This window comes from Solanum verrucosum, unplaced genomic scaffold (genome assembly GCF_900185275.1).
Source record: "Solanum verrucosum unplaced genomic scaffold, falcon-dt-bn FXZP01000139.1, whole genome shotgun sequence".
Lineage (NCBI taxonomy): Eukaryota > Viridiplantae > Streptophyta > Magnoliopsida > Solanales > Solanaceae > Solanum > Solanum verrucosum.
In genome coordinates this window covers 885,946-897,875 of record NW_026020364.1, presented here as the reverse complement: position 1 = coordinate 897,875, position 11,930 = coordinate 885,946, and positions in this window count along the sequence as shown.

Here is an 11,930-nt window from a genome sequence, read left to right as displayed (position 1 = left end):
GCGAGTGCCCCTTTGCTCAAGCTATATTTGCTTTCGCGAGAGGGAGATGCTTTTGCGGACTTCGCTTTGAGTTAACTGGTGTTCGCTTTTGCCACTCCTGTAATCCCTTTTTGGGAGGTCACTCACTGTCCAAATCGGCAGACCCAGGGGTGATTAGGCAATTCGCACAGTCTCATTGGGCGAGCCTGGGCACCCAAAAATCTTACCAAGTCATATTTTGATGGGTTTTCACCTCAAATTTCATTTTCTCTAAGATTCATGCCTCTAAGAATGTTCAAATTAATTTCAAAGACTCCAAAATCATGAGGATTAGTCAAAAACACAAATTAAACATAATCTAGTAATCAAAAACTCAAAATTAAACTAATTTGGATACCGATAGGTTGCCTCCCATCAAGCGCACCTCAACACCAGGTACATCTTCCTTTATGTTTCCACTTCAAGGCAATGAACTGTCTCCCCAATTTGAGATCAATTTCACTTCGAAGAGTATTGGGAGTGCAAGAGAGTGTCAAGTGTTTCACTCAATTTCTCCACTTTGAAGATTTGAATTTTTTTACCCAACTTCAGATCATGCTTTCTTTTTTTATCATTGGGCAAGATGGAAAGGGTCACTAGGCCATGTGAGCATTGAACTTCATAATTATTGGCCTTGAATTGAGTGACACTCTCATTTTTCAAATGAACTAAAGTTGCCATATATGATCTTTTTTGTTTTTTCCTGCAGCTCTAGTACCATGCTAGTTATTTTGGCTTCTTGGATTGTTATTGACTTTTGTTGGATGTACAAGCTCAAGATATCTTCTATATCCACCTCTACCTCTTCACTTGTTTTGTCTTTAAACCTTTTAAACTCGAACATGAATTGGATCATCTCATCACACCAAGCAAGTGCAAGTCATGAGACTCTTATTCGCTCTTTTCATCCATTGGATAATGAGGAGTTTTCACCCTTACGATTTCTCTCAACTTAGCCCTAAGAGTAGCAAGTCCAAACTAAAGATAGACCATGCAATGAGACCGATCTAAGTGCCTTTTTCAAAACCTTTCCATTTATTAAAGGAGGTGGAATAGGGTTTTCTTGCCCCAACTGATCTTTTCATCCACGACCCTAAGCCTTAATTGACTTATTACATTTGATTCACCAAAATGCCATGGATCGGTGAAAGGCATACCACTCCCAATGATGTAATGATAATGAAAATCCATAGAAACAAAACAAAACAAAATAAAGACAGCTATTTACAATCTAGATAAAAACAAGTAAACTAGAAATCCTAAATAAATTCAATACGCCTAATTGTTCCCCTGCAGCGGTGCCATTTTGAATAACACTTAAATCACTCTTCACAACCAATCAAAAGAGTGAGCAGTCGTCGTCAATAAAAATACCCAACTAAGAGTCGGAGTCGAATCCCACAAGGAACAATGTACTGTCAATAGAAAAGATAAAGGTTAACTAGATACTACTTTGAATCTAAATAAACAATGCACAAAATTATCAAATAAAATGGAATTTTTCTAATTAAACTATGAATGGGGGTCATGACTATATCAAGCAAGGGATGTATGAGAATTTGGAAAATTCAAGACTTAATCAACAGACAATTATACATTGTAATTCAAATCAAGATCATTCAATAATAGCTGGGCTAGATCATCTTAAGTCAACCCTAATCTCCTTTCTGTGTCAAAGAGTTATATCACAATATCTCTTTTTGGTCTCAATCATGTCAGTACAAAACAACCTACTACCTTAATCTAGACCTCTATTTTGAGCAAGCCTTGCACTAAACAATGAAACCCTAAACTATCTCCTTTCCATCTTAAATTCATTCAAAGCTAAAAAGCAATTTTCAATCTAATTCTCCAATTCCCAAATTGTATTTTCAAGAAACCCATGAATATCAGAAGCTGGGATTGAGCGTGCACTCTGGACCCATAAATTCAAACATGAAAACTAGATTGAAACTATTTCATGAAATCAATCATGGAAACAGGGAATTACAAAAGCAATAGAGCAATAAATCAAATAACCAAATAGCTTAGTTTATTTCTTACAGGAATGCCCCGTTTTCATACAAGCAATTACATCCACATTTCTAGCAATAGAGAACAATGAAATGAAGAAAGGTACAAGATTTTACTAAAATAGAACACAATCTCCAGATCCACAAATGAAATGTGTGGCAACGTGCCCTCAATTATCTCAAGCCCAATATCAAGAAAAATGTTAAATCTACCTTTTGATGAGTTTTTCTCTCTACAATATTCTCTATATCAATTCTTGGATTCTAAATAATGTCCCTCACTAGCCCTATTCTTTGTATTATTGTTCCAAAGTTTGAGCATTTCCCATTCTGCCCCTGTCTGAAAAGGCGGGCTTCGCAAAAGTGACAAGCAGTTCGTAAAAGTGAACATAAGTTCTCTTAAGTGACCTCTACTTTTTGGACAAGTTCACAAAAGTGAACCCTGCGTCATCGCTTACGCGACATGTTGACCTTGGATGACTGCTCGCTTAAGCGAGTCCCAGCTTGCACATGTGAGATCTAGGCTTATTTTTTGCTAGCTTTAGTCAATAAAGGTCCAAAAGTTGGCTTCCCGACCTATGGTGGGCATTGACGGTCCGTCGTTCCATCGACGGTTCATACGTACTTACCATAGGTCTTAAGAACAACTACTGCCCCTAAAAAAATTTAAGTTTCATATTTTGTTTTAAATTTTTTCCTTTGTTTTTTCCGGTTTCTTTTAATACTAATAAGACCCTTACAAGTTTTATGGCACCCAAAAATATTCATACGTACCAACAATAAGGGAAAATAAAGTGTATGGCGTGGTCACGTTGGCTGATATGGGTTTTGCGTGGTAAAGAGTATGCACCTGATCGTACTAGAGGCTCCTCCACTGTCCCTTTGTGCACGAGGCACTTAAATATTCAGGTTGTGGTATTTGATGAGGAGAATGGCCCCTAGGTCTAAGGAGAGGGCCAGTCTTCAGGAGACGAATATCAGAAGTCAAAATACGGCTCTAGTTCCAGCTTAACACCAGCCTCAACCTTGGACGCCACTAGTTCTAGTGAGGCTCATGACCCCCCTAATGTACCTTTATTGCCTGTGCATTTTTCCACAGAGCCGAGCATGTGGTATGTTTAAGAGTAGTTCCAAATATACTATGATGGGAAATACCGAAATGAACAACAAAAGATTGCCCGGATCATAACCGAGGAGCATTTGGTGCTTGCTGGGAGCCTTCACACTGTGCCTACTATTCATGATCTTTTCAAGAAGCATATATGTGACTCGATGGTGGAGAGTCCAGACAAATATAGCGAGGAGATGGTATGGGAGTTCTACACTTCCTATGCAGCCACATTGTAGAATGCTATGCCACAATGAGCCAAGCCTTTGGCTCAACCTCCATTGCTGACTACCTTGGTGAGGGGTGTACGTGTTGATATCTCAGAGACTACCATGTGCCATTTTATTTATGGCCCCATACATGCTCAGTCGATTAATATGGCGGAGTACGACTATAGGATAGGGATAGTGTAGGGCAGAGCTTTCCGTGACTCAGAGAAGAGGGAGCAGTTATTATGTTGGATGGCTCACCATATTGAGGATAAGGGAGAGAGCACCGAGTGGGTGCATGAAACTACACAGCCTATCCAAAAGGCGACATTGAGATTTGCTGCAAAATTTTGGTGGTTCATTGTATGTCATAGACTGTTCCCCATAAGGTGGATAATGTTGTCACTTGGGATCGTGCGGTGATACTTGTAGAACTGATGGCAGAGCATGAGGTAGACTTCTCGGGGATCATTATTTTGGAAATTTATGAGAGGGCCTTCCGGAAGACCACTATTATGCCTTTCCCATTTTTGATCTTCCATCTCTACATAGAGGCTACAATCCCTCTTTGGCACTCTGATAAACTGGTTGAGTCAATCAAAACCGTTGATGTGGGTTTGATCAAGGATGATGCAAACCTAACAGTCCTTTCACTTGTTGACTTGCCCCCCTTGAGTGCTGATGTGGTTGTTGATATTGAGCAGATTGGGGTTGAGCACACAACTGATGACATAATTTATGCCCCTAAGATGGAGGCCTGTGTACATGCTCCCCCTTCCACTTCTTTCGGTCACACTTCTAGCACACCTCATGCTCCTACCCTTTCGGGGTCCATTCTGATACCTATAGACCAAGTCCATAAATTATAGACTCAGATGGCTACCTTGTTACAACATAAGAGGCCATGGATATATAAATCTGTGGATGAGTTGGAGGCTAGCATGGAAAAGATGATGGATGACAAGATCAAGGCGGTGCATAAGCGGTTAGATGCTTTTGAGCTTCGGGTGCTTGACAGGCCTCAGACTAGACCCAATATTGATGTGACCACTTTCCAGACAGAGTTGGATAGGCTCCAAGCTGATGTTCATGCTCTTGTTGCTACTGCTGAGGCTTCCCCAGAGCCCACACCTGAGGTAGATGCGGATGATATGGTGCTGAGTTCACCATTTGGAGATAGGATATTGTCGCTTGATCCCCCGTGCGGCCGAAAAGCGCACCCGCTCTTTTGAGCCCACTAGTGATATAGATGAGTCTAGATGGGCCAAGAGGAGGGTGCAACAACAGTTAGAGGCAACCCAATGATAGTCTCTATCTTCGGCAAAGGAGAGAATGAGAGATAGTTGGGGGTGCATCAGGTTCTAAGAGCACTACTGAGGGTTTTCCCACTACTGTAGAGAGAGTCACTCATGATGATCCAACGAGTTTTAGGAAACAGAGCCCATCTGCTTCTTGATGGGTCTTCGTCGCTTATGCACCACGGGTTTGTCTCACCTTGTGTTTTACACTTTTTGTGCATTGAGGGAAATTGCACTATATTTTTGCAGGGGTGGGGTAAATGGATGGTGAGTGTTAGTGTGAAGCTTGAGTAACCAACTCACAATCTTTCCTTGGGGTTTTCTTGCCTGTGTTCTTTTTCCCCAAGGGGCTGTCTTTCATTTTTGTTGAACCGGCTTGTTGAAGATAGTATAAATGTATAAGTAGCTAAAAATGAAAGCATGATGGAATGAGATCATAAAAATGATACCCCTCTAAATTTTGCTTATGTGTTATATCTGTGAGCTTGATAAAGTTTAATGTGTTGGATCTTTATATCACATGATAGGAACTGACATGATATCCTGACTTAAGCTATAACTTGAACCAGATGCACTAATGATCTGGTAGTGAAATAATGTAACGTGTATGTGTGAGCTTATTGCATATTCATATAGTATGTGCCAATCTAGAACTTACCCCGTTAGTCTTGTTAAGATGATTTAGACTGGAAATTGGGAAGTGATCATATGCCGTTGTTGATAATGATTCCACTTAAGCCTAAAAGAAACCAGCCAAAAATAAATAGATGCTCCATTTGATCCAAATGTTTGAGCCTAACGAATACCATTTCTTTCAATACACCCAACTCACCTTCCCAAGGCCCCTCCTTGGACATTGTGCACCTCAACTTAGGCTAAAAGTCTAAGTTGAGGGTGGCTACTTCAGAAGTTACCGAAATCTTGGTCTTGTTCCTCTAACAGGACATTGCGCACCTCAACTAATGTAAAATACATAAGCTGAGGGTGGCTATGGTAAAGGATAACTATAAAAAGGGTATGAAAAGAGTTGTTTGTAGAAAAAGAAAAGGTCGAGAAATAGGGTAGTGAATGGTGTGACTGAATCGAAAAGCAACAAAAGAATGATATGAGGCTTGAATAAAAAGATGAAGAAATGATGAAACAAGCAAGAATGTTAAAGTAAGAAATTTAAGTCAAAGTCACATCCGCATTTAATAAGTGATAAGGAGAAGAATAGAAAACAAGACGATGTCAGAATTGGTTGTGAAAGAGGTAAATAGACAATGTAATGTCAAGAAAGGCGGAAAAGTCACTAAAATATCCAATTGTACAACACTGACCCTAAGCCTATGTACAAGCTAAGAAATTCCTATAGTGATCCTAAGTAACTAGTTTGGAAAGTCAAAATAGAGAAATAAGGGCAGGCCTATGGTATTGAGCACTAACTGTTCTTTAAATCACTTCTAAGTGTGAGTGTGTACTGAGTAAACATCAAATCTTGTGTGAAAAAGGGATTTTTTTGTTGTAAGGGCAAAAGTTACATTGTTGAAGAATTGGCATCTTGGTGATTGTAGTTTGTGTATGTGATGATGTATGTGGTATGTCTATGTCATGTTTTGATCCACCTAAGTTAGGTTGTTAAGTTTCATAAGATTTGCACTATGCTGAAAAGAGTTCAAAACGGATAATTGATAGAGAATGCCAAGTGATTGCTCGAGTTTGTATGTTGCTTCTGCATAAGTGTCGTCTAGAGTTTGTTATGTCGCTTTAGGACAAGCAACGATTTTAAGTTGAGGGTATTGATGTATCATGAGTTTACAATATTTTTGATGCATTATACTTGAAGTTTGCATGCGTCTTAGGCATTTTTGTTATTAGATGTGATGGTGTTTTGGTCTAATTTTGCAGTAAATAGGTTTGAAGCAGTTAGAGTTAAAAGTAGCTGAACTAGCAAAATTTTGGCAACAAACTAGCTCACCCACGAGCCATCATTTACTTGACGTGCCGTAGGTAGAGTGTTCAAGGAAGTATGACCAAGGGTGGAACCACAGAGGCTAACGACGTCTCGTAGACTGAGTGATGGACCGTGGATGATGGTTGTCATTTGATTCAGAGAAGAGGAGTTCAAGTACTTGAACAACGAAGGGACAGGATAGACTGTGCATAGACCTAAGGGCCGTAGGTGATGATCGTCATTTGAAGACAATACTATTTTGGCCAACTACTGACCTACAAAGCTACCCACAGACCATTGATTGATTCACGGACCGTCGATGGCTGCCGTCGATCGAAACTGCTCAAACCAGACTTTCTTATATTTTCTTTTCCTACTTGGTTTAGGATTTAATTTTTATAAATATAAGTTGTATTTTTCGTTTTTGGGGTGTTAGACCTTTTGTGAGACTTTACTTTGACTTTGAGAATTAGTGTGCAAACACTTTTAGCATTTAGTTCTTTAAGTTTGTTTATGCAATTTTGTCTTGATCTTCAATTCAAGATTTTGGATTTCATCTATTCAAATTGTAAGTTCATGATTTCTATTTCAAACTCTAATATGAATTGTGATAACTCAAGCATGAATAGGTAAATCCATAACTAGGGTTGCGGGAACCATGAGTAATCAACAAAGTAAAACCAATAATGAAGTAATTCTTGAATAGTATTTATGCATGTATTGTTAATCCTTTTGTTTAGAAAGCTTTTTAATGGTGGCCAACATTAGAACTCTCCTCATTCCTACTTACCAGACAAATGAGGTAACAAATGAGAAAGGGATTAAACAACAGAGATTTAGACGTGATAATCTACTATCTAATAGCCTAACCCACTTATTGCGAAGGCTAATCTGGGGTTAAGGGTAAGGGTTATTAAGCATACACCCATAGATGGACCAAGTTACGTGGTGAAATTCCCTATTTGGAGGATCAATCAGTTAGGTTATACATCAACTTTGCATGTTAACACAAGGATAGGGTTAAAATTATTAGAATTACTGCGTTAAGAACTTGTGGGGAACACATGTACCCTAGTTTTCATCTCATATTGATATTTCAAACTGAAAACTGTGATTCCTTGTTACTTGTTACTACAAATCAATCAACTGTGATTTTATTTAAAAATCCCCCCTTTTTACGGAAGTAATTTGACTAAAAGTAGATATTGTAAGTTAGTCTAAGTCTAGACCATTTCCTCGTGGGATCGACCCTAACCTAAAAGTTAGGTTCAGTATTTGACAACGACCGGTTATACTTCTTTAGGGAGGTGTAATTTGGGCATAATCAATAAGTCCAATGAAATGTAGATGAAAAATATTATTCGTTAGCAGATAACAAAGAACAATTTATTTAAAGTTAAGAAAAAAAAGAAGTAAAATAATTTCACTTTCTAAAGGAAAGTTGCATACTTGAGCTAGTTTGGACTATATTATCATGCCGCAAAGAAAAATGTATATTCTTTATTTCAAAGAGTGCCGAAGAGAGGAGAAATTGGAAAGATAATGAAGAAGGTTGAATAGCGGGAGGGGAGAGAGAGAGAGAGTAGGAAATACAGAAAATTAATAAATCATTGATATTTACTGTGGTTGTATTGTTTAAATCATGACTTCTCATTTGTTATAATATGTGACTCTCAACTCACTATCATTTTTTTATTATCACAAGCATTTTTTGATTAAAATATGAATAAATCCAAAAATCTGAGAGAACAAACAAATAACAATACTGAAATAGGGGAGTGCCATATCACCAGCCTAAGATTCTCTCTCTCTGTATATATATCATCATATATATATATATATATATATATATATAAAAGAGAATCCTAGGCCCGCCTACGTGGTGTCACCACAAACCACAATTCCCTTTTAATTTATTTATTTCCAAAACTAGCCTTCCCCTTTCATGAAACGTTGTGACTTTTATGAAAAGTTGTGACTTTTATGAAAAGTTGTGACTTTTATTAAAAGTTGCGACTTTAATGAAAAGTTGCAATTTTTATGAAAAATTGTGACTTTTATGAAGAGTTGTGACTTTTATGAAGAGATTGTGACCTTTCCGAAGGGTTGTAACTTTTCCAAAGAGTTGTGGCCTTTTCGATAAAGCACAATAAACATTTGTCGATACTACCCTTTATTGTCTATAAATAGAGGAATTTCCTCTCATTTTAAAACAACAAAAATTATGAACTTCTTCTTCTTCTGCACAAATAAATATTCGTGTACTTTGTTCTTGTTGAGTGGCTTACCATACTATTGTATTTGTATCAATACACTAGTGAATATAATCGTTCTATCCTGAGAGGATCTATTCCTTTAAACCTCAGATACTAGAGGGGAATAATTTTCTTAAGGGGACACTGTGCATTCGGTGGGCCCAATTTTTTCCTTTTTGTTTCATTCTATTGTTACAGATCCTGATATGTTTTTTAACAATCATTAGTTTATGCTTATGTTATTAATTGTTGTTTTTGAGTACATGTTTTAAACTTTGTTGTTTATGTTTCTGCAAAGTTATTGTTGCAAGTACTTGTTAATATAGATTAAATAACACACGTTAATAGAGTATTCAACAAGTTTTCTCTACTGAAATTGTTGAAGGTACAATAAAAAATGCCTTAAAGATCTATACTACCATATGTTCAAGAAAAAATTCAAATTTCGTATGCCATTGTAAGGACATAAAGACCTTAAAAACTCTATTGCACCTTGATGTACAAAATGAACCAGGAAAATAAGGCAAGAATTAAAAAACTTTTGACATGGGTTTAACGATGTGTCGGACGACCTATAGAGGAATATGACTAGACTGGAACCTTTTTAATCCCAAAGACATAGATAACTACACAATAAATTAATTGCTCATATTCAATATGAAACATGGACATGTTTCCAAGTTTATTGCAAGTTGTAAATACTTTTCTTGAAGTAATAGATGTGTTTCTCGACACTGCGATTGGAATATAAGTGTATTTTCAAATTGAACTTCATCACTCTGGTATGTTGACTTTTTAAAAAAACACCCAAACAAACTAAATAGTTTTGTGTAATATTTTTCCCTTTCAAGTATATACTAAGTTGAATTGTTGTCCAATATGATACATTCTCCCTTTAATTTTTAATTTTAATAATTACTTATGATACATTTAAATGGGGATCTTTAAAATGACATATGTAAAGCAAAAGGTATGGCTGGACTTTCTACACGTTAGAATTAGAATATTTATTCACTTTTTTCAGTCTTTTAAAATTAATTTGTCCCTTCACCAACGAGTATTTATTTATTAGAAAATTTAATATCTCCGATTGATGTTCATTTGATTCCCCAAAAATATCAAATAGTAATACTTGCCAGAAGCAGAAGGATAAATTATAAAATCAAATTATAGATGATTGATTGAAGGATAAATGATAAGATGTTATAATTATCATCTTCCTTTACTATATTAATGTTTGTTACTACGTAATCTTGTATGTAAGATAATATAGTGTTTTAGTTTTAATGAGTGATAGATTTTAAGTATTTCTTTTATAAGTTTCCTGATATTAAATTTTCGCGCGAGGCACGGGGAATTTTATTAATATATATATATATATATATATATATATATATATATACTAAGACATATTCACAAAACAAAATTAAAAATTTCAAACTTGTTCTGTTTCATATCATTAAAAAAATAGCGTTATTTTAGTAATATAAAATTAGTTGGGCCCCTTTAGAAAGCCCACATTCCAAGTACCAAAGTATATTATAGAGGATAATCTCATAAATTATCATTAATTATGAAACTATTTAGGGGTTTGACCATTTTGGGATTTTAGGGTTTCACAGATCACTTTAGTCTCGCTTCTATACGAGTTGTTCTTCTCAACCAAGGCTTACATTGGCGGTCATCACTTCCAACTTTTGTGAGTTTTTTTTTTACATTTATTTATTTAAATTTTATCCTCAAAATCTTAAAGACTTCATATGTGATCCATTGCCTGTTTAAATTTTTTTGGAAACATTAAATTTTTGTTCAAGTGATTGAAGAACAAGATCCAACTCAGATTCACCATACATTCTTGTCTATAACGTAGAGTTTTTTCCGTTGAATTATTTTTTGATCTTCTATGAAATTCCATGAGTTGATCATAAATGGAACAATGAAGATTTGTATAATAGATAATGACATGTTTAGAATTGAGGTGTGATTGTGTTTTTTATTTCCCATGAACTATTTTTACGAATCTTTCTTGCAACTCAGTCACATAAATAATAAATATATCCACAAAGGTAGTGTTAATGTCTATGTTCCCCCTATATTTCCCACACTACACTTGTTAGATTATACTGACTATGTTATTTAACAATCTTTATTTTAGTTATTAGTGTTTACTTTTATCTTAGTTTCAAATTATTTTTATTCCTGGTTTGTTTTCCTCATGTTTCTAATTTAGCATAACCCTATTATTATTTTTGTTTTTGAAATTACACCTCCTAATATTAAAGAGATTGTGTCATTTACAAATTTGGCTTTTAGTGAGTGATAGTTATTAAAGTAGAATTTCATCATTAAGTGAGGTAAGAGACAAGTTTTCCTTTAGTTTGTTTTTTTGAATTATATTTACTTAAGGTATGTTGAAATTTATTTCTTATTATGTTGAATTTGAGATAAGAGTGTTATGTTAAAAATTGGATTATATATTTAGCTTATAGTTTCAATTTTTATTATTTTGTGGTACAATTGATATATTATTTTTGTCAAACATTTGAGTTATGTTATGACATTATATTTGTAGATTTTATCCTTTGGCCAAGTAACTCGTTTATGATGTTCTTATAAAATGAGTTTTTTTACTTATTTAAAGTAATTGAATTAAAATTTTATTAATTGGAAATTATATATCAATCTTTTTTTACATTATTAGTTACAAATATATAATTATTAATTAGTATATTTTAAATAAACTATATGTATCTTAAAAACCTTATTTAGTCTCATTTATAAAGACACATATCTGCCATATACTAACTTAAATTAATTTTGAAATCAAAATTAATTTAACAGTAATTGTACTTGTTCAACCAAACAATACGCTTGTTATTATAATTATTATATTATATTGAGTAATTATTATGTTGAGTAATTATTATGTTGTGTAATTATATAATTACAAGGGTGGTAATTACATTAATTGTAATTAACATGTAGCTTTTCAAAGAGATCCTAAACAATTTAAGAATGGTAATGGATTCAGTTTTGTTATATATTCTTGTTTTCAGCCTTGATAATTTTTTGGAAGTTTTTTTTGATTTTCTATGTC